Here is a 22,215-nt window from a genome sequence, read left to right as displayed (position 1 = left end):
TGGGATGGGGTAACCCTGGTGCATGATCACGGCACCCTTCTCACCTTGACTCCTGGCACTGCCTGGACCTCCTCTGCTCTCTGACCTCAAGACAAGGGCCTCAGAACTACACCTTTGCCTCTTGGTTCCTGGAGCTCCTAAGAGAGAAATGGAGGGGTCATCTAGGGTGCACACTGTGGCAAAGCCCTAGGTCTTCTGTGCTTGTTGGAGGGCTAGACTCTCTGAAGTCCCCCCGCTGTGGGGTGAGAGGTTCCCTAGGGGCTCCCTTGTAGTGCTCCCCTTTTCCCTGGCATGGCCTGGACCCTCTCCTTTGGGGGCCTGCAGGGAAACTCAGAATAAGACCCAAGTCTGGATAGAAAGCATTGAGGACCCCACCTGTGGCTGCACCTGCCCAGGGCCTCCTGCGGGTCCTAGGCTGGGGAGATGCTCAGTCCTCAGCTCCTCCTCACGTCCTGCCTGGCCTCCCAGCACTGACCACAGGGGCGGGTTCTGCTCAGGCTGGGGAGTCCAGCCCCTGCCGACCTGAAGCCTCTGCTGTCCGCCTGAAAACCTCACCTGCCGAGGCCCTAACACTATAGGTGAATAAACTACTCACCCTGCTCACCCTGCTCTGTGGCCTCTGAGACCACCCCCCCCCCCGACAAATGCTAGCAAACCTCCCTGCCTTGGGGTCCAAACACCTCAGTCTTTTTTCGCATGGAGCCTGGACTCCGGGCAGGACCAGGGATTTTCCCTTCCACCACATAGAGGCCCTGCTACTCTCACAAGGTCCAAGGCACTCTGAGGCCCGGATGTCAGGATATGCTGCACGTGGCCTTCCCTCCCAGGGACAACCCGGGTCCCCTCTGGTCTGGGGTCCAGCTCCACTCACTCCTTCCTCAGGATCCTCATCTTTACTCTCGCTAGGACCTGGGCTCTGTCCTCTCCTCAACTGTGGCCCTGCTCCTCACACCAGGGCCCCAGTCTCTCTAAGACCCAGATGTCAGGAAGTCTGAACACTGTTCTAGGACCCCAGTCTGAGATCCGGATGTCAGGAACTCCACCCCCTGTACCAGGACCCCAGTCTGAGACCCGGGTGTCAGGAACTCCGCCCCCTGTACCAGGACCCCAGTCTGAGACCCGGGTGTCAGGAACTCCGCCCCCTGTACCAGGACCCCTGGCTGAGACCCGGGTGTCAGGAAGTCAAACCATGCCTGTTGCAGTCATCATATCCCAGGGTGTCTCAGGACCGACAGCAGGGATGGGCTTTTCTGAGGTCTCTTCTCATTGGGGTCCAGGGTCCCCTCAGTCCTCCCTCAGGCACCTCACTTTGCCTCTGGGTAAGACCTGGGATTCTCTCCTCTCCCCAAATGAGGCCCCGTTCCTCTAACCAGGTCCACAGTCTCTCTCAGACCCGAATTCTGAAACTCAGGACCAGCCTAGAACACTAATTCTACACTGAGACCTCCAAGACCACCCGAATGTAGGGGGTGGGGGTCTGTGGAGTCCCCTCAGATTGGGGTCCAGGATCCCCAAGTACATTAGTGCATGCCCTTGGAGTCCCATGAGGACCTGGACCCTTCCCTCTGCCCACGAGACCCCACCCCTTATCCTCGGTCCCCAGTCTCTCTGAGACCCTGATGTGGAAGTCAGGACACGCTGCCAAGCGCTCATCCCACCACCAGGGATGCCCAGGGCTGGCAGCAGAGGCGTGGAACTGTGGGGTCACCTGTGTTCACCCTCTGGGTCCTCATCCTGAGCCCTGGCAGGTCCTGGGATGCCAAAGTCCTCGGCAGAGGCCAGACCCTCACACCAAGGGCCTCACTGCCCTGAGGCCCCAGGAGGAGGCTGTGGACGTTGTAGCAAGGCTCCAAGGCCAGGGCTTCTTAGTGGTTGAGGACGCCATGGGCTGATACGATGTCCCACGAGTCACTCAGCCTTCCCTCTGCTCTTCGCCTTGACTCTCAGCTAGTCTGGGCACCACCCTCTACCCACCTGATTTTGCTTCCCTTAGAGACCCAGGCCCTGTCAAGCCAGCACACCTGAGAGGGAAACCAGAGTGGGGAACTCATTCCCACAACCCTGCCAGGGTCTCCCAAGGCTGAGAGCAGTGATGACCTGTATGTCCTGGGGCCCCGGAGCCCCCTGCCCCCACTACCTTGACTCCTAGCGTGGCTGGGCTCCTTCACTCTGCTGACCTGAACCCGAGCTCTCTGACCCAGGCCCTCACTTCCCCACCTCCCAGTGGGATCAGTGATGTCACATCTGGACGCCATGCCTCGTGGTCCCCCAGGGCTGTCAGGAGGGCAGCACATATATTCCCTGGGAACCCTCAGTCTCCTCTGGTCCTCACCTCGAGTCTCCGCAGGACGTGGGGCCCTCCCTCTGCCCATCTGAGACTGCACCCCACAGACCCAACCTCTGGTTCCCCGAGTTCACTGAGGAAGAGTGGGCATGGTGGAGGGGTTCTTAGACTGACAGCCTGGCCTGGGGTCCCCAGTAATGGTGGCGTTGCATTCTATGGGACCCTCTGTTCTGGGGTGTCATCCTCACTCAAGAGGGGGCCTCCTTGTCCCTTGAGAAGGCTGCAGTCCCAGCACAGATGCTGGATGGAGGGCAACTGCACCCATAGTAAACACGTGGGGTTTACTAAACTTGACTGTGTGGTGGTTACTGTCAAAGCTGGGAAATGGACTCACATTGTTCTCTGCACGTGGGGGGAGAGGTGACACTTTGTGAGTAATAAATCGTCGAACCAGGAAAGAATTCTTAACCTGTACGGTGTTCCTACTTTTCAGTCAGGGAAAGCAAGGGAATTTGAAATTAGAAAAGTACAACAACCTAGATGTCCATCAGCAGATGAATGGATAAGAAAGCTGTGGTACATATACACAATGGAGTATTACTCAGCCGTTAAAAAGAATTCATTTGAATCAGTTCTGATGAGATGGATGAAACTGGAGCCGATTATACAGAGTGAAGTAAGCCAGAAAGAAAAACACCAATACAGTATACTAACACATATATATGGAATTTAGGAAGATGGCAATGACGACCCTGTATGCAAGACAGGGAAAGAGACACAGATGTATATAACGGACTTTTGGACTCAGAGGGAGAGGGAGAGGGTGGGATGATTTGGGAGAATGCCATTCTAACATGTATACTATCATGTGAATTGAATCGCCAGTCTATGTCTGACGCAGGATGCAGCATGCTTGGGGCTGGTGCATGGGGATGACCCAGAAAGATGTTATGGGGAGGGAGGTGGGAGGGGGGTTCATGTTTGGGAATGCATGTAAGAATTAAAGATTTTAAAATTTAAAAAATAAAAAACTAAAAAAATAAAATAAAATAAAATAAAAAAATAAAACATTCATATGCTGAAAAAAAAAAATAAAAGGCATCAGATTTAAAAAAAAAAAAAAAGAAAAGTACAACAACCAAAAAGAAAAGTACGACAATATATAGATGCCAACTTTATGTTTTTTATTTTAATTGGAGGCTAATTACTTTATAATATCGTATTGGTTTTGCCATACATCAACATGAATCCAACTTTAAAAAATGGAAACAAGCAGAAAAGGATTCTGATCTGCAGAATGGTTTCCAGAGTGTCATGTGGATGCTGTACCTGAGCCAGAAGAGACAGTATCGCCTATGGGACATTTAAAATTTCACTCACACTGAAAACTGTTTCTTCCTGAAATCTGGAAGTATCACATGGGTGAATGACATTACAATTGCAGTGAGGTTTACTCCACTTTTCTAGAAGCCTCGCTAGCAAGGAGGGATGGAGTTCAAGCAAAAATCTTGTCATGTTGATATGATACATTTATAAATGGTAAAATGATCACAGAGTATTAGCTACCACCTCCATCCTGTCACATTTCTTTTTTGTGGTGAGAATGTAGAAGTTCTGCTCCCTTTGCAACAGTCAAGTATTTGACAAGGAACTGTGAGCAATAAGCTCCTGCTATACACTGGATCCCAAAATGTGTTAGTATTGTAAGTGGGGGCTAGTACCCTGTGAACAATCTCTCCCTATTTCCCCATCCCCTAATTCTTGGTAAACACTACTCTCTTCTCTGTTTCTCTGACCATTTTACTTTTTAAATTTATTTTTATTTGTTTTTTAATTTTTGGCCTCACTGCTCAGCATGTGGGATCTTAACTCCCCAACCAGCGATCAAATCCACGCTCCCTGCATTGGAGGTGCAGAGTCTTAGCCACTGGACTGGCAGGGAAGTCCCAGTTTGTCCTTTTCAGACGCTGCATGTAAGTGATAACAAACCATATTTATCTTTTTCTGTCTCCCTTATTTTACTTAGCATAATGCCCTCAAGCTCCTTCCAAGTTGTTGCAAATGGCAGGATTTCCTTCTCTCACATGGCTGTATACTGAATATGTCACATCTTCATCCATTCATCCACTGATGGACGCTTAGGTTGTACCCATACTTTGTATATTGTGAACAATGCTGCAACAAATGTAGGAGTGAAGATATCTTTTCCATATCCTATTTTCATTTCCTTCTGAATATACACTCAGAAGTGGAGTTCCTGGATCATATGGTAGCTTCCTTGATTGTGTTCTTTGATGCACATAGTTTTTTTTTTTTTTAAATGAGGTCCAATTTATCTGTTTTTTTTTTTCTTTTTTTTCTTTTTGGCTGTGTTTTTGGTGTCATATCCATGAAATCATTACCATCAAAGTATTTCTAGAGATATAAATAAACACAGGATAGGAAGTACACATATAATTCTTTGCTCTGACCACCAAGAGGTCTGAGAATCAATGGCCCTTCAGTACCAATGAGCACACTTAGTGTACAGATGTAGTTTTGTCAATATCATTTGACAATAAAAGGAACAAGGGCTCCATGGAAAAATTGATGATTCTAGAATTGGGACGGGAAAGATGGAAAATGAGCCTAGAGCATCTTTGTAGGGTGTGAAAAAAAAAAGTGCTCAAAAAATTTCAAAAAAGGAAGCAAGGTTTTCAGGGATATGACAAAGGTATATACAAAGGGAGCTGACAGGAACAGCTCCCAATGGTCAGTCTGAACAATTTCAAAATAAAAAATATATAAAGTTGCATTGTATTTTAACCCAAAGTGTAATATAAATACCATGAGTCCATACTGAGAAAAATAAATGATTTCCTAATTACACAAACAAGGATGGACAAATCTCCCACCGAGAAAGATTCCAGTTTATGCAGACACTCCCACCTCTAGAAAGTGGAGCACAATTCTCCACCCCTGAAGCAAGACTTTCTTCCAAAGAGGACAGGATGGAAAGGGGGCATAAAACAACCACCTTATTGCGCAGACTCATGACAAGCACTCTCTCAGCCAGATGGTCAATGAGAGCATCATCAGTGATCAATTGTGCTAACAGTATATACACTTGACAGGATGTGATGAGAATGGGATTTAACATCTGTAATATTCCTCCGTCAAACTCCTAATCCCAGACTAGGCACGAGTGAAATATCAGACAAATGCTAATCAAGGGACATTGTACAAAACATTTTTGGATCCACTTTTTGTCAAGTCCCACAAACACTGCTCTGATCCAACCTCATAGATATTTGCCTGGATATGGCAAAAGCCACCAACCGAGGCCAGGTGTAGACCTGGAACCCTGTACTCGCTCAAAAACCACTTTAAGATGTTGGCCAGTGTTATTTGCCACAGAAGTCTGTCAAGATCCAGGCAGGGGCCAGTGTCTTGCCAAAGATACAAGGGTCCAGAGCAAACCTTTACCTTGGTGTACGTCTCAGTGTGCTCAGTCGCTCAGCCGTGTCTGACTCTTTGCGACTCCATGGACTGTAGCCCTCCTCGGGGCTCCTCTGCCCATGGGATTTCCCAGGCAAGAATACTGGAAAGGGCTGCCATTTGCTCCTCCAGAGTATCTTCCCACCCAGGGATCGAACTTGCGTCTCCCACATTGCAGGCAGATTCTTTAACACTGAGCCTCCAGGGAAGCCCTGAGGAAACACAGGGACTTCACAAAGGAGCAGAACATTCACTGAGAATCCTTAAGCCAGGGATGGCAGCTGTCCAATCTGTGATGCCCTGGGCAAGATCAGCGTGGGAACATAGTGGTGTGTTTCTACACAGAGGCTGCTGCTGAAGATGCTGGATCCAGGAAATGACCTCCGTATAAGTCAGTTGTGGGGAGCAGTTTGGGCCCCCTCCAGCCAAAGGCCTGAGGTTCTTATGTACCTAGAGCAAGATCCCAACTACACCTAGCAGTCATTTCCAATAAGGCGCATGAGGAGTACCTGTTATGAAGGTGTTATGTATCCATCCCGGAGTGGCCCCCGGGGCTGTGGTCCTGAATTGGCCCCAGAGCACGGATGTCCTCATGGAGACCCGGGCAGCAGCTCACCTGCAGCGGCATCTGCTCCCCACTCCCTCTCCCAGCCAGGTCAGATGGGATCTCCAGAGGCTTGCTGCTTCCACTTCTATGGGGCGGCCGACCCTCTTGCAGCCTGCACCCCGGGACCTGGTGACTTTCCAAATCCTCACTGGAGTCTGGGGCCTCTTGCACCTAGGAGAGCATCCTGGGTACCAACCCTGCCATCTGCTAGAGCCTGTCCTCTGCCCAAATAGCCTGACTGGCTCCTAGCTGGCTCTGTGGATGGCTGATTAGATACCCCTCTGCCTCTCACACTCAGGCTCAAAAGCTAGGACCGCACAGTCACATTCACAAGACCCCGAGTTTCCTCCAACACGTGGGATTCCACAGGGAATGGTCTAATACACCTCAGGATCATAGACATGTGCCCTGCACTTCTATGGCAATGAATACTACTGACCCACCATGAGGAGATCACCCAGACGCTGTGTCAAGTCCTGTTGGCTCCACCTGAAGCACTGTGGAAGGGGATGCTGCCCTGGGACTTCCAGATAAATACACACGCATGAGGTCATCAGGACCAGGGCCTAAGCGGCTCCTGTGGCAGGCAGGACAAATCCCAAGGCCAGGTTCTGGGGAAGAAGGGGTGCTGGGGCAGCAGGGGTGGTTGGCTCGGGCTGGGCCCCACAAGGAGGATGCCCCCAACCCCAACAGGGAACTTTGGCACCTAGCTGCTGGCCTCCTGATGGAGACTGAGCACAGCCCCGAGGGGGCTGACAGTGCAGCTCAGGGAGGGCAGCAGGGGTGTGACTGTGGGTGTGGTAGGAGGAATCCCTGCAGCCAGCTCCCTGCAGGGCAGCCTCTCTCAAGGGTCAGAGGCGCAGGACTTTAGTCTCTGGGAGAGCAACCACACTCTGAGTGGTCTATGTCTGTGTGTTGTCCTGACTTGAGGATCAACCCCCAGGCGCCTGTGTCCCTTCAAAACAAATGGTCCTGACAAAAATGCTTCTGCTCAAAATTCATTGGCCCCGGGTCATCACATGACCCTTCCTAAGTGAAGAGGCCTGGCAGGGCCGTGTCCCCATGTGTGCAGGGAGAGAGGAAGGCAAAGGTGACTGAGCACCTGACATCTCTCCAATTCCACTCTTCCAAGCAAATGCTCAACAAGAACAGTGGTTAGAATTTATAACGACAAAATCTCCTTTGTTTTGGGAGGAGAGTCTGAGCAGGGCACATGGGTCTTGAAATTCTCCCCCTTTTCCAAGAGTCCACTGACTCTCTGGCAGCTGCACATATGTGGGCAGAATCCCGTCTCCTGTTCCCGTTGTTCTCTGGCACTCAGCACAGAGCTGCCCCCTCGGCCCCCCGCACCCATCTGCACCCCCCACTGCAGTGACCCCACCACCTCCTTAGGGCCGGAAGTCGCTCCTGCCCTTTGATGCCAGGCGCAGCCTTAACCTGTAAGTCCTCTGCTGCCTCCACACTTCTCAACCTGCCTGAACCCAGGGATTCTGGCAGATGTTACATCTTTACTGGCGAGTACTTATTTCTAGTGTGATTCAGATCCAGACTCTGTCCCTCTCTCCTCAGGAAACTGTTTTGCTTTCAAGACACCTCAGAAAACCGGCAGCTCAATAGGAAACAGAATAGAACACCAGTCAAAACTGCTGCTCTGAGTGTTTTCCTCTTGGAGGATATATTATTCAATTTGGGCATTGTGTGTGCTTGTGGGTGGGGAGCAGTGTCTTTCTCAGCTGTGAAACTTGTTCCCAGGATTCCAGACACCCAGCATTCCTGTCCACATTTGCAGCTTCTCCTCACACATTTCTTCCCACTGAAATCTAGACCATGCTCACGAGTGGCTGAAATATAGTCCAGATGACCAAATAAATTGTCATTTCAATATACTTGGTAATCAGCTTCCCAGGGCAGAGAGGATGGCTAGCCAAGGGAACACAGTGAAATACTTCAAAGAGCAAGATTCACATTTCCAGGATTCATAGCAGATGGGGGGGGTGGTGGTAGAAAACACCTTTTTTGCCCCTGTGGTCAACAGCAATGCTTCAGGAGCCAGGAATGACCCCTTCCTTCCTGCCTCAGAAAGAGATCTCTCTGGGCTTTATCCGAGACACAAAAGGACACCTCACAGCAATGATCCATTTCAGACTTTCCCATCAACCTCATGACACACTGCCTGTAAGTCTGAGGGCTGCCACCAACCAGCCTCATCACGATCACCTCCCACAGAAGGAACCCAAGTTCTCAAAGCCCCAAACCACCCTGGCTCAGGTACCGACACTTGAGTGCTCCTCCTGGAGCCCCACCACCCCTTCCGGTGCTGCCTTGTTCCGTGGGACTAGGGGACGTCTCTCCACCTTCCTTGTGTGACTGCGGCTCTGAGACCATCACTCTAGCTGTGGGGGTGTTCTGCTTCTCCTAGTGCCCCCACTGCTAACATGGACTTTCATGGAGCAGAGGCTCCATAAAGGTCTTCGAGCCAGTGAGCAGGGGGCTCAGATGAACTGTCTGCTACTTCCTTAAATAACCCAGGCAAATCCAAATAAAGAGAGATAATTTAGTTTTTGAGAATGCTACACAGGAAGGACGGAAGCATGAATTCACTACGATTACTTTTATCATCTAATTCTTCCCCCATCAATACTACTGCTCAGTAAGTTCACGTTTCCAAAACAGTCCTAATTCCACTTCCACTGTATCCTGTTCAGGACCACAACACAAAATGGAAGATTTCCCAACTGCTTTTACAAAATAGCAAAACTCTTGTTCTTGAACTGGGTAAGCACAAACACATTGTGATCATCATTCACAAAGCTGAGACACTCAAGTTTATTTAGCCTTCCATTAAAACAATCCAAGTTTGACAATTTTCTAAAGGAAAGAGAAATGAGTTTGCCTGTCATCATAAAGAACAGGAACCCAAAGATGCTACACAATGGCTTCCCCAACTGGCCCAGGCCCTCAGTTCTGAGAAGGCTGACTACTCCCTCTTCAATCACAGAGGGGAAGATTAGCCTGGCTGCTGCTCTGGCTCAGGCCTCCTTGTCCTCCTCCCTCTCAGCCTCTGCAGACAGGAGTGGGAAGGTCCTCCAAGTCCTTTGTCTGACCCTGAGCACAAATGCCATGACTTGCTCTTTGCTGGTCTCCGCATAGGCCCGGGGGGACCCCACAGGAACTCGTAGCGAGCAGGGTCACTGTCAGGCACCTGCCGGTACTCCAGGTACCCTCCCCCACCCACACTTGGGTCAGCAGCTCCCTGGGCTCCCCAAAGATGGAGTTCTCCCTCCCAACATACACCCCCATCCTGCTGAGTGCTCCCCAGACCACCTCCTCAGGGGTGGGGTCTCCATTCCTCATGATCACGCTGAGGACCAGCACCAGTAGACCGGCCTTGGGCAGGCCCTGCCCATCGCTCAGCATCTCATCGCAGGTGAGACCCAGGGCAGGGATCATACCATAGGTGTCCTTCCTGGGGTATACCCCCGCCACCTCCACACCAAAGACCAGCTGCAGGCACTCCGAGGCTTGTCTGAAAACCAGCGGGAAGTGCTCCTGGTTATCCTTGAGGACCTTCTTCAGCATTTCCGCCTGGGAAGTCAGCTCCTTGGCTCGATACTTGAGGAGCAGGAAGTTCATCAGCTTAGTTATCATCTCCTTCAGAGCTTCCTGGGGCAAGGCCTCCCGGGGGGCTGAGGAGGACACTGTGGAGGAGGAGGCCGAGGGGGATGCAGCCTCTTGCACCTCAGTCCCCAAGAACTGCACCTCCACCAGGCCCTGGGCCTCGCCTGGGTCCTGAAGGTCTTCCTCGGGCTTGTTCAGCTTACTCATCCCCACCAGGAGCACGATGCCTGTGATCAAACCCCAGACAGGCGTGAGACAGGGGCTTAGGGGAGGAGGGGGTGGGAATGGCCTGGGCTGAGAACCCCACTGCCCCTGTGGTCAGTGCACAGAGGCCAGGCGGGACATGACGAGCAGGTGAGGACCAAGCATCTCCCCAGCCCAGAACCCACAGGAGGCCTTGGGCCGTCTGATACAGGCCACTTACAGGTCTCCCCTTGAAGGTTTCACTCAGACCTCACAGGGGCGCTCACCCTGGGCAGCCAGTCCCTTGGCTACCTGAAGGAAGAAGTGAAGTGGCTCCCCAGGGTGTAGTCAGCACAGCCCGAGATTTCTGGCACTGACAAAGCGGGGCGATTAGGGGTTCCCTTTGTTCTGGGATAGGGAGCCCTACTCAGGGCACCCTCCTCACCTTCACTCCTGGTACTGCCTGGGCCTCCTCTGCTCTCCGACCTCACGACATGGGCCTCAGACGTCTGCCTTGGCCTCCTGGTTCCTGGAGCTCCTGTGAGAGAAATGATGGGGACACCTTGGGGGTAGTGTGGCACAGCCCTGGGCCTTTTGTGCTGGGAGGAGTGGACTCTGTGAGGTCCCCCCAGTTGGGGCATGGGAGGTCCCCTCGGGGCTCCCTTGTAGTTCTCCCCCTTTCCCCCTGGCACAGCCTGGACCCTCCCCTTTGGGGGCCTGCAGGCTAACTCAGAACAAGATGCCAGTCTGTACAGAAAGCACTGAGGGCCCCACATTTGGCCGCACCTGCCCAGGGCCTCCCGGGGGTTCTAGGCTGGGAGATGCTTGGTCCTCAGCTGCTCCTCATGCCCCGCCTGGCCTCCAAGCACTGACCACGGGGCAGGCATCTGCTCAGTCCGGGGAGTCCAGCCTCTGCCAACCTGAAGCCTCCACCCTCCGCCCAAGGTCCCTGAGCCAGATGTCAAAAAACTTCTCACCCTGTTCACCCCGCTCTAAGGCCTCCAAGAGCCCCCACAAGGACCGGGATCCCTCCCTCCGTGTTGGAGTCTAACCGCTTCAGTCCTTCCTTGCGTGGAGCCTGGACTTCAGGCAGCACCCGGGACTGTCCCGTCCGCCATTTTGAGACGCTGCTGCACTCACGAGGTCCTATCTCTCTGAGACCCGCACGTTAGGAAGTCAGACAGGCCGAGTGCTCTTCTCACCGCAAAGTGTCCCAGGGCCAACTACAGGGGCGGGGATCTGTGGGGTTCTGTCGGTCCTCACTCAGGGTCCCCCCCCCCAGTCCTCCTTCAGATACTTCACCTTGCCTCCGCGCAGGACCTGGATTCTCGCCTCCTGGAACTGAAGCCCCGCCCCTTATACCGGGACCCCAGTCTCTTGAAGACCTGGATGTCAGGAAGTCAGCGCATGCGTGTAGCGCTCATCCTGCCCGCACGGTTGCCCTGGAAGGACAACAGAGACGGGCTTCTTTGAGGTCTCCTCTGATTGGGTCCAGGGTCCTCTAGGGCCTCCTCAGGGTCCTCGATTTGACTCCCCGCAGGACCCTTTCACTTTTCACTTTCATGCATTGGAGAAGGCAATGGCAACCCACTCCAGTGTTCTTGCCTGGAGAATCCCAGGGACCGGGGAGCCTGGTGGGCTGCCGTCTATGTGGTCGCACAGAGTTGGACACGACTGAAGTGACTTAGCAGCGGCAGCAGCCGGACCTGGGAATCGCTCCCCCCTGAGGCCCCACCCTATATGCAAGGTCCCCAGTCTGAGACCCAGATGTCAGGAAGTGAGACCATGCATGTTGGGCTCATCCTACGCCAAGGTTACCAAGGGCCAATAGCAGCTACAGGCTTCTTTGAGGTCTCCTCTGACTGGGGTCCAGGGTCCCCTCAGTCCTCCCTGAGGGTCCTCATCTTGAAACCCTAGGGGAGCTGGGCTTCTTCCCTCTGCTCACTTGAGGACATGCCCCCTCTCCCAGGTCCCCAGTTTCTCTGAGACCCGAATGTCAGGAAATGCAGCATGTGCTCATCCACCCTCTGTGCTCCTTGAGCCTTGATATGAGGGTCCCGCCTCGGGTCAACACAAAGGGCATCCCCGGATCTGCCAGGGCTCTAGATGAGGTCCCTGAGGGAGGATGTAAGGAACCCCACAGATCCCTGCCCCTGCTGTCAGCCCTGGGCCACCCTGGTAGTGGGAGGAGCACTTGGCAGCCTGTTCTGACTTCCGCATCTGTGTCTCAGAGACATTAGGCAACTCTTAGAAGGGGCAGGGCCTCAGATGGGCAGAGGGGAAGATCTTAGTTCTTTTGAGAGTCAAGGTGAGGATGTGGAGGGAAGACTGAGCGGACCTTGGACCCCAGAGCAGAGTGGGCTCTGGGAGGACACAGGGTGGATGAGCACATGCTGCATTTCCTGACATTCGGGTCTCAGAGAGACTGGGGTCCTGGTATAGGGAGTGGAATTCCTGACACTCCGGGTCTCAGATAGACTGGGGTCCTGGTATAAGGGCTGGGGCTTTAGTAGGAGACAGGAGAGAATCCAAAGTCTTACCTGGAGACAAGGTGAGGTCCTGAAGGAAGACTGGAGGGACCCCGAGGGAGGACTGATGGAAGCCCATAGACCCCGCCCCTGTTGTTGGCCCTGGGAGCCCCTGGGGTGAGAAGAGCACACTAGGCCTGTCCTGACTTCCTGACATCAGGGTCTATGGGAGATTGGGACTCAGTGTGACGAGCAGTGATTCAGGCCAGGAGAGGACAAAACCCAGGTGAGTTGGCTCTTCCCATCAGGTGGCCAACGTATTGGAGCTTCAGCTTTAGCACCAGTCCTTTCAACGGATATTCGGGGTTGATTTCCTTTAGGATTGACTGGCTTGATCTCCTTGCTGTCCAAGGGGCTCTCAAGAGTCTTCTCCAGTGCTACAGTAGTACTATTTTATACTTAGTGTGCATCTGTTAATCCCAGACTCCTAATTTATCCCTTCCCCTGCTTTTCCCCATTGGTAACCATAATTTTATTCTGAGTCTTTCTGATTTGTAAATAATTTCATTTGCATCGTCTTTTTAGATTGCACCTATAAGTCTTACCATAGAATATTTCTTTCTCTTTCCGACTTACTTCACTTAATATGATAATCTCTAGGTCCATCCGCAGAGAAGGCAATGGCAACCCACTCCAGTACTCTTACCTGGAAAATCCCATAGGCACAGGAGCCTGGTAGGCTGCAGTCCATGGGGTCGTGAAGAGTCAGACATGACTGAGTGACTTCACTTTCACTTTTCACTTTCATGCATTGGAGAAAGAAATGGCAACCCACTCCAATGTTCTTGCCTGGAGAATCCTAGGGATAAGGGAGCCTGGTGGGCTGCCATCTATGTGGTCGCACAGAGTCGGACATGACTGAAGCGACTTAGCAGCAGCAGGAGCAGGTCCATCCATGTTGCCACAAATGGTATTTACTTTGTTATTTTTCATGGCTGAGTAGTATTCCAGTGTTGTGTGTGTGTGTGTGTGTGTGTGTGTGTGTGTGTCTGTGTGTCTGTCTGTCTGTCTGTGTCTGTGTCTGTGTATACCACATCTTCTTTATCCAGTCATCTGAAAATGGACACTTAAGTTGCTTCCATATCTCATCTGTTGTAAATAGTGCTGCAATGAATGTTGGGGTGCGTGTATCTTTTCACATTAGAGTTTCTATCTCAGTATATATTCAGGAGTGGGATCATATGGTAGTTCTGTTTGTAGTTGTTTAAGGACCCTCCATACTGTTCTTCATATTGAGTGTACCAACTTACATTTCGAGGGTGTACGAGGGTTCCCTTTTCTCTGCTCCCTCTCCAACATTTATTCTTAAGATTTTTGATGGTGACAATTCTGACCAGCAATGGCACCCCACTCCAGTACTCTTGCCTGGAAAATACCATGGACGGAGAAGCCTGGTGGGCTGCAGTCCATGGGGTCGCCAAGAGTCGAACACGACTGAGCGACTTCACTTTCACTTTTCACTTTCATGCATTGGAAAAGGAAATGGCAACCCACTCCAGTGTTCTTGCCAGGAGAATCCCAGGGATGGGGGAGCCTGGTGGGCTGCCGTCTATGGGGCTGCACAGAGTCAGACACGGCTGAAGCGACTTAGCAGCTTAGCAGCATTCTGACCAGTGTAAAGTGATACTTCATTGGAGTTTTAATTTGCATTTGTCTAATAATTCAGAATGTTGAGCATCTTTTCATGTGCCTGTTGGCATTCTGTGTCGTCTTTGGAGAAAGGGTCTTTGGAGGAAGGGTTTCATGTCAGGGTCACACAGGCTGGGTGGCTCAAACTACAAACCGTGTTGGTTCAGGAGGCCAGCAGCCAATGTGCAGGTGTCAACTGACGTTGGCTCTGGTGAGGGTTGTGGAGACAGTCTGTCCCATCTCTTCCCTCTCACTTATGGGGCATTGCTGGCCATGGTGGGCGTGCATGGGCTTGGGCTTCCTCTTCACCCGGAGTTGTCCTGTGTGTCTGTCTGTCTCTAAATGTGTCCTTTGTATGGGGACGCCCATTTTGTTAGAGGAGGGACCACCCTAATGAGCTCACTGGACCTCCGTCAGCTCTGGGAGGACCTTTCCTTTGTCTGTAAGGTCTCGCCGAGGTGCTTGGCATTGAGACTCCAGCACCTGAACTTGAGGGCACACGATGTGACTCCTCACACCCTGCAAAGGCTCTGAGGTAGGAACACACTGGAATGTTCCAAGGATGGAAGGATGGCCTTTATAGCTCCTGCGAGTGAATCCAGGGGCGAGGAGAGCAGGCTGCCGGGGTAAGAGGTGGATCATATGGGGCCTCATGGGCCTGTGAGAACTGTGGGTCTGCTGTGCTTGGGGAAGGGAAGGCCCAGGATGCCCTAGGCTGGGGGCCTCTGGGACCATGTCCCCATCCTCATCGTCTCGTGGAAACAGAAGCTCCCTGCTAGAGGTGCTGAGAATCTACTGAGGTTCAGGCCAGCGGCTCTGTTCCCCTGCCATCACCCCACTCCAGTAAACAGGGACGCCCTTCCAGGTACAAGGAAAGAAGTGAGGAAGGAGGTACATGCGGTCAGGTCCCCTGCCGTCATGGGCTATCTCTCTATCCCTGGCACCTCCTCAGCCGTGGAAAGATGTGAGAGTAACCTAGTGGGTTACTTGAGGTTTGAATTCTGTAATCCCTGTATGGTGCCATTCCAGGCCCTGGCAAGACGTGGAGTGCACCCGTCCCAGTAGTTCCGGCACTCTTTCATTCTTTCTCTAGGCTCTAGGTGGGGGCTGGGGCATCTGCTGACAGTGGAGGCAGTGGTGTGGGAAGGGCTGCAAGGAACGTGGTTCCCAAAGGCATGGGGAAGACACCTGGCAGGGCCATCCAGGGCCAAGGCTAGACTGGTTTGTACGGATCTGTGCTCAGCAGGCCTGGGCTAAGATGGGGCTCTGCAGAGCATGGACAGGGATGGGGCCAGGGAGTTAAGAGGTGGGGTGGGGGCAGTGTTTGGGTAGTTGGAAGCCAAGCCCAGGACTGCTTGTCTGTGCTGGGAGAGGACAAGAGCCCGGCCACTGGGCTCTGAAGCCAAGGGCTTGCCCTCCCTCCTCAGTGCTCCCAGGGTTTCAGGGGCCTCTGTCTTGAACTCACCACGTGCCTCTCTCCCGCTTGCCCCGCCTCTCCTTCCTGACCTCCCCACAGACTGCATGTGATGGACGGGTCCTCTGGTCGCTAACCCCTGTCAACAGACAGTGTGGAGATGGATGGAAGGAGCCAGCCCTCTGTGACCCACCCCTCCCCCCCATTCTGTGTCAGCAGAGTTGGAGGATGCTTGGACACATGGGGCTGATGTCCGGCTCAGGGCTGTGAGCTTGGAGGCTGCTGTGTCAGGCTCCTGGCCTTTGTGGTTCTGTGTTTCTGCACCCACGTGAGGTTCTGGGAGCCCTGGGAGATGAAGTTCGGCTGTCTGTCCTTCCGCCAGCCTTATGGTGTCAAGACCGTGGAGATGTGGTGGCGGCCTGTGCTATGTGGACCCAGCACTCTACCCTGGCTGTCCACATCAGGCACTGGGATTGGGAGGACGTGGACTGGCAGAAGCTGCTGGAGCAGAGGCTGGGGATGAGCCCTGCCCAGATCCAGGCCTTGCTGCAGGATAGGGAAAAGTTTGGCCACGGAGTGATCGGCTGCAAGTGACACCCTGCCCCGCGCTGCGCATGGCCCCTGGTGCTGCCCTGGTCTCAGCTGGCTTGTGGTCATTTGTTTCCTGTTGAACCGATTGGTAGGGGGAGGAGGGGTGGGGCTGAGGTTTCTTCAGAGGGGCAATGAGGGTCCCTGGGCTGGGAAATGGTGGCCTGAGGTGCCTGACCCCCAGTCTGGGCCTCAGTCCCCATTTGTGCTCTGAGAGGCAGAGGCATATCTGGGTCTGCATGTGGCACTTGCCTCTGTGTGTGTTGAGGAGGGGGGAGGGTGTGCCCAGCAGAGACTATAAGAGGTAGCACAGCACCCAGCCTGGGTTCCCCAACCCCAATGCCTGCAGCCGGGCCTGAGCAAGTCCCCTGACCCCTCATGGGTGAAGCCCCACAGAAACTCCTGTCTGCTGGTGAGTCGCTTGGGGACCTGATGTCTGTAGGCTCCCCACCGGGGGCCCTCCTGTTCTGTCCCTGCAGCCTGCAGTGGGCAGACTGAGAGGTGCCCATGGCCTGGTGGGTTCATGGAGCACCAGGCCTCTCCCTTTCATTTCACTCCCTCCCTCGCTTGGCCTCACCCCGAGTTCCCGTTGTTGAGGTGAGCCCACCTGAAATGCTCAGCCAGAGGACCCAGTTCACCCTGGGTCTCCTCTGTGATGCAGTCTTAGACTGTAGCAGGCATGACTGTGAATCACCTTGTTCTCCTTCTGTGTCCTGTCTTTGCACACAGGTCCCGTGGATTGGGGTCACTTTGCTGTGCCCAGAAACCGAGGTTGTGATGAGGTGGAGGAGCTGGAGAATCAAGCCATGCTGCCCGACCTGCAACGGAAGCACCTGACTGCGCTCGCCGACCCTCGCTGAAAGGCTGCAGCCCGTCCTGGGGAGGGCCGGGAAGGACATGTTCCAGGTGGACATCCCCAAGCACCTGACCCCCTTTGGTCAGGAGGCCTGTCCAGACTGGGCTCGAGAGGAAGGTGACCGAGAGACCAGCTCATGGTGACACCATCCGGTCGCCACCATGCCCTGGACATGCTCGTCTGGTTCAGTCTGAATCGGCCCACCGTGCGGTGAGCTGCCCACTTGGTGTGGGGCCGGGGGCCTGGACTCTGGACTCAGCAGGAGTCTCCAGGACTTTACCTTTACAAAAGAGGTCGCCACTCGTTTTGGCCCTGCTGGGTCTGGGCGCTTGAGAGAAATGTGTTGTTAGAAACCGGTTAGTGTTTTTCCTCTCTGTTCTGGTCCAAACTCCCGATATTGGAACAGTGTCCAGGGGACTGATGGGGAATGCTGGGGGTGAGGCTGAGTGTCAGCAGCTGGCTAGGACTCTGGCACAGGAGAGGCCAGCAGGCCCAGAAACTGACCGTGGTTTGTCCTTGCAGTTGACCCTTGCCCTGCTGTAAAGTGTACCTTGGCTCACACAGCATGTGTGTTGGACATGGTGCCTGGCTGCTCTGTATCCAGAGTTAGGCTCCTAGATACAGCTGTGGGGGCAGAGCAACAAGGGCTGGTGTTCAGCTTGTGGAAACTTGTACTTGTGTTTGGGTTTCAAGTCATGTTTTGCAAGGCCCTTGGTGAGTGGGGTGACCCTGCTTTCCAGTGGGCCTCTTTGGGATGCCCCTGGATCAGGAGCTAGAGAGGCTCAGCTGACCAGAAACTTGTGGTCGTCGGGTGGACCCAGGAGGAGCCCTTCTGCTTCAGGGTGCGTGACTCATGGAAGGTGACACCCCCACGGTCAGGAGCCAGACTGGGTCTTCTGCTGTGTGACAGGCAAGGCCCAGGGACCAGCCCGTCCTGGGATGGCCTCAGCGCATGGCTCGGGAGCCACACTCTTGGCTGAATGTGTGAAATGCTGATGCTTCAGATGAAAAGGGACTGGATTGAGGCCTGCCTGGGGCGTGGGCTTCCAGCCTCATCTGGCTCACCCAGTGCCGTTTGAATAGCATGGACAGACAGAAAGAACACAGACTCGCAGTTCTCATTTGATACTTTATTTACTCCCGTGGAGTTTTGCTGTACTTTATTAGAGCTAGAAATAGATTTTTTTATTACAGGAGAGTGCTTTTGAGTGACCCTAGGGACCTGGCGGCTCAGGGGTTGAGATTGCCCTTGAACTGCTTACAGAGGGCACACTTGTAAACTGAGGAATCCTCCTGCTCCTCATCCACCTCAGGGGCCTCGTTTGGGGCCACAACTGAAAGGACCATCACAATGGAATAATAGGTGCTGTACATAGTCATCACCGAACCATAACCTGGGCACTCTGTGGGGCTCTAGGGCAGTTTCCCTGCGGCCTCCCTTCCCGCAGTAGCTGGGGTACAGATGGCGCATTGCTGGACATGCCCTCTCCACTGGGCCCACCCTGCTCGCTGGGGAGATGGTTTGCCCTGGCCCCCCAAGCTACACTGCCCATAGATCAAAGGCCACAGGACACAAATGAGCACAGGCCAGGGGTTCTGTGAGCTGTTGGGATTCCTTTCTGGGCCTTCTTGTCAGCCTCTTGGGTGGACTCATTGTGATGGAATTTAGGAGAGCGGTCAGCACAGCTTGCTTCTTTCCCTTTGGGGCCGCTGTTGCACTGGTGGCGGGCTGAGCAGTTACTCTGGGGTCACCTTTCCTCCAGATGTCCTGCAGGAGGAGAGGCTTGTCTCTCTGAAACTTGGAGTTCCGATAGATCTGAAAGGAAATGAATCACTTTAGCCATCGTGGGGGAGAATAGCAGCTCCTCGCCGCCCTCCTCCCCACCACGTCCGGACCTTGCCTAAATATGGAGATAAGGTCTCTTCATTCCTAGCAGCTTATGAGGCCCTAGTAAGTGTGCTCCCAGAGCTCCGTTGAGGTGTTCCTGGCCCCCTGACTTCAGGTGGCCCTCAGGGTCTGGAGTCACCCCGTGGATCCTTTGTAAGGGGGTTGGTGGAACATGACAGGCCCTGCTTTCTCCTCTTCCTTTTTTTTTTTTTTTTAGTTTTTTATTTTTAAATTTTAAAATCTTTAATTCTTAAATGCTCCCAAACATGAACCCCTCCCACCTCCCTCCCCATAACGTCTCTCTGGGTCATCCCCATGCACCACCCTCTCACGAGAAAAAATGTTCTCCTGGGAAATGAAACCAGTCCAGCACTTGGCTTGTCTAGTCTAGTCTCAGAAGGGCTTTCTACATTACCATCATCCTCTTCTTCCCCACAGAGTGACCCGAAGGGCAGATTTTCCTGAACCCATTCAGGTTCAGTTTGCAGATGAAAGTCGATGCTCTCTGCCTCGAAGATCCTGTCTGTGCCTCCGGCACTGCAGGACCTCCGTCTGGAAGAGATCTGCTTCAGTGACCACCGTGTCTCCCTCGTCGTTCCAGTGCAGAGGTGATGGCTGCATCCCCCACTCTCACCCAGAGCTTCTAGGGAAGGACAGCCTGAGGACGGCATTGTTCTCATCCTCGTTGGCCGTTTCTGAGTTTGGGCCCTTAGGGAGGTCAGGTTGTCTTGGGAGCCCTCATCTGGGCTCTCGGGTTGGTCACCCTGCTTCTCCAAAGCCACCCCTGAGAATCCACATTTGGATCCAGGAAGGAATCATGGCAGTCCCCTGCTGCGGCCTCCCCATCAGTTGATGGGGCCAGCGGAGCCGCAAGCGCCTCGTGGGAAGCCAGTCTACCTCGGGAGCATTCTCTACCCAAGCAGTGAACGCTCAGGGCAGAAGGGCCTCAGACCAGGGTGTCAGTGTCCAGTACTGTCCGGAGATTCTAGAATCTGGGTCATGGGCCAGGCAGCCAATTAAGTGGCCCGCTTCCTTACTTGTTTCATGATGTCACAGAGGCGATGTGGAGAGGCAGCCCTGGCCCAGTATGGGGAGGGGCAAAGGGGATGGAGATGGGATCCACAGTTTGTCTCTTATGTGAAAGTACAGAAAAGTATGTTTAAGGTTGCTTGTAAAAGCTCCCATCTGCTGCCAGGTGCCTTGTTTCAGGGGCCAGGCCTTGGAAGGGTTGACAAACATGCCCCTGGTTCCACTCCTCCCTACCAACTGGCAGGCCCGTGGATGGCTTCTGCTGAAAAGCCAGGCCCTGGTGAGTCCTGGCTCGGCTACCACCGAGAGACAGCTTGTGCTGCCAATGGTAGGTCCTACACAGATGACCCAAAACTCAAGTCCTGATGGGACTAGCCACTCCAGATCTGGGGGACCTCACAGAGTCAACCCCTCCTAAGAGTACAGAAGGCCTAGGTCTGTGCCACAGTCTACCCCCGAGGTGCCCCCTCCATTCGTCTCACAGGGGCTCCAGGAACCAGGAGGCAAAGGCAGAGGTCTGAGGTCTGTGTATTGAGGTCACAGGGTGCCAAGGTGAGGTGGGTGTCCTGAGTGTGCACAGGGTTTCCAATCCCAGAACAGAGGGGACCTCAAAAGGCCCTAACCCCACCTTGTCGGACCCAGAACCTCAGGCTGTACTGGCTGCACCCTGAGCCAGAATTTCTCTTCCTCACTTGACAGGGGGACTGACCACCAAGGAGGAGCGCCTGTAACGCCCAAGAGCAGCCCTCAAGGAAGACCAGTAAGCGGCCTCAGTCAGAGCCACCCGTGGCGCATTTCAGAACTGAGACCATTTACACTCTCTCTTCCCAGGTCAGCAGTCTCCATTTTCCCTGCCACACCCTCACTGGGCACAAGACCCCAGTCATCATGCCTGTGGTCCCGACGAATGAACTCTGCACTTCTGAGGAAGACCTTCAGGGCCAAATCCAGGCCCAGGGCCCAGTGGAGGCGCAGCTCCTGGGGGCTGAGGCAGAGGATGCCTCAACCCCTCTGGCCTCCTTCCTCCAGACTCATCTTCCTCTGCCACCGTGGATGCGGAGATCTTGTTCAAGCAGGCTGTGAATGTGATGACGGCTGAACTACTGGAGTTCCTGCTCCTCAAGTATGGCACCAAGGAGCCGATTTTCCAGGCTGAAATGCTGAATAGGGTCCTCAGGGATAACCAGGCCCATTTCCCAGTGGTCTTCCGTAAAGCCACACAGTGCCTGCAGCTGGCCTTTGGCGTGGATATGAAAGAGGTGGACCACAGAGAGCACATCTATGTCATGGTCGCCACCCTGGGCCTCACCCTCAATGAGATGCAGAGGTGGGCAGAGCATACCAAAGGCTGGCCTCCTGGTGACGGTCCTGAGCCTGATTCCGTAGCAGGGGACCGGGTCTGTGAGGAGAAGGTCTGGGAGCACTCAGCATGATGGGGTATTTCCTGGCATAGAGCACTGCATCTATGGGGAGCCCAAGGAGCTGCTGACCCAAGTGTGGTACAGGCAGGGTACCTGGAGTACCGTCAGGTGCCTTACAGCCACCCTGCTCATTACGAGTTCCTGTGGGGTCCCCGGCCTATGCAGAGACCAGCAAGCAGCAAGTCAAGGACTATCTGCACAGGGTCAATGGAAGGCCCCAGGTTCTTCCCACCCGGTGTGCATAGCTGTGAGGGAGGAGGAAGAGGGGCCCTGAGCCAGAGCAGCCAGGCTCCTTTCAGGCCCGCATCCAGCAGCTTGTCCTGGGGTTAGGAAGGGAGGCTGATCCTTCCTCTGTGTTGGAAGAGGAGCATTCAGCCTTCTCAGTCGTGACAGCCCGGGCCAGTTGAGGGAACAGGTGTGTAGCATCTTGGCTTCCTCTTCTACAATGACATGGAGATTCATTTCTGTTTCCTTTAGAATTGTTTCAAATGTTATTCCTTTTAATAGGAGGCTTAATAAGCCTCAGTGTCTACCTATGTCAATAACGTTGATCACAGTGTGTTTGTGCTTACCCAGTTCAAGAACAAGAGTTTTGCTGTTTTGTAAAAGTGATTGCGAACACTTTCATTTTATTTTGTCACCCTGAACAAGATTACATGGGCTTGGAATATAACTATTTTGGAAATATAATGT

General features: G+C 53.5%; 4 pseudogenes; 2 read left to right on the top strand and 2 right to left on the bottom strand.

Annotated features, from left to right (window-relative positions):
* Positions 1-9,397: 9,397 nt before the first annotated feature.
* On the bottom strand, positions 9,398-10,193 carry LOC121818198 (melanoma-associated antigen 10-like; annotated as a pseudogene).
* A 5,899-nt stretch (positions 10,194-16,092) lies between these two features.
* On the top strand, positions 16,093-17,327 carry LOC121818347 (protein EOLA1-like; annotated as a pseudogene).
* Positions 17,328-18,414: 1,087 nt separating this feature from the next.
* Positions 18,415-20,988, bottom strand: LOC121818346 (heat shock transcription factor, X-linked member 3-like; annotated as a pseudogene).
* A 1-nt stretch (position 20,989) lies between these two features.
* LOC121818345 (melanoma-associated antigen 10-like) lies at positions 20,990-21,767 on the top strand (annotated as a pseudogene).
* Positions 21,768-22,215: the final 448 nt, after the last annotated feature.

This window comes from Ovis aries, chromosome X (genome assembly GCF_016772045.2).
Source record: "Ovis aries strain OAR_USU_Benz2616 breed Rambouillet chromosome X, ARS-UI_Ramb_v3.0, whole genome shotgun sequence".
NCBI classification, from domain to species: domain Eukaryota; kingdom Metazoa; phylum Chordata; class Mammalia; order Artiodactyla; family Bovidae; genus Ovis; species Ovis aries.
This window is presented reverse-complemented; position numbering and strand designations above follow the sequence as displayed.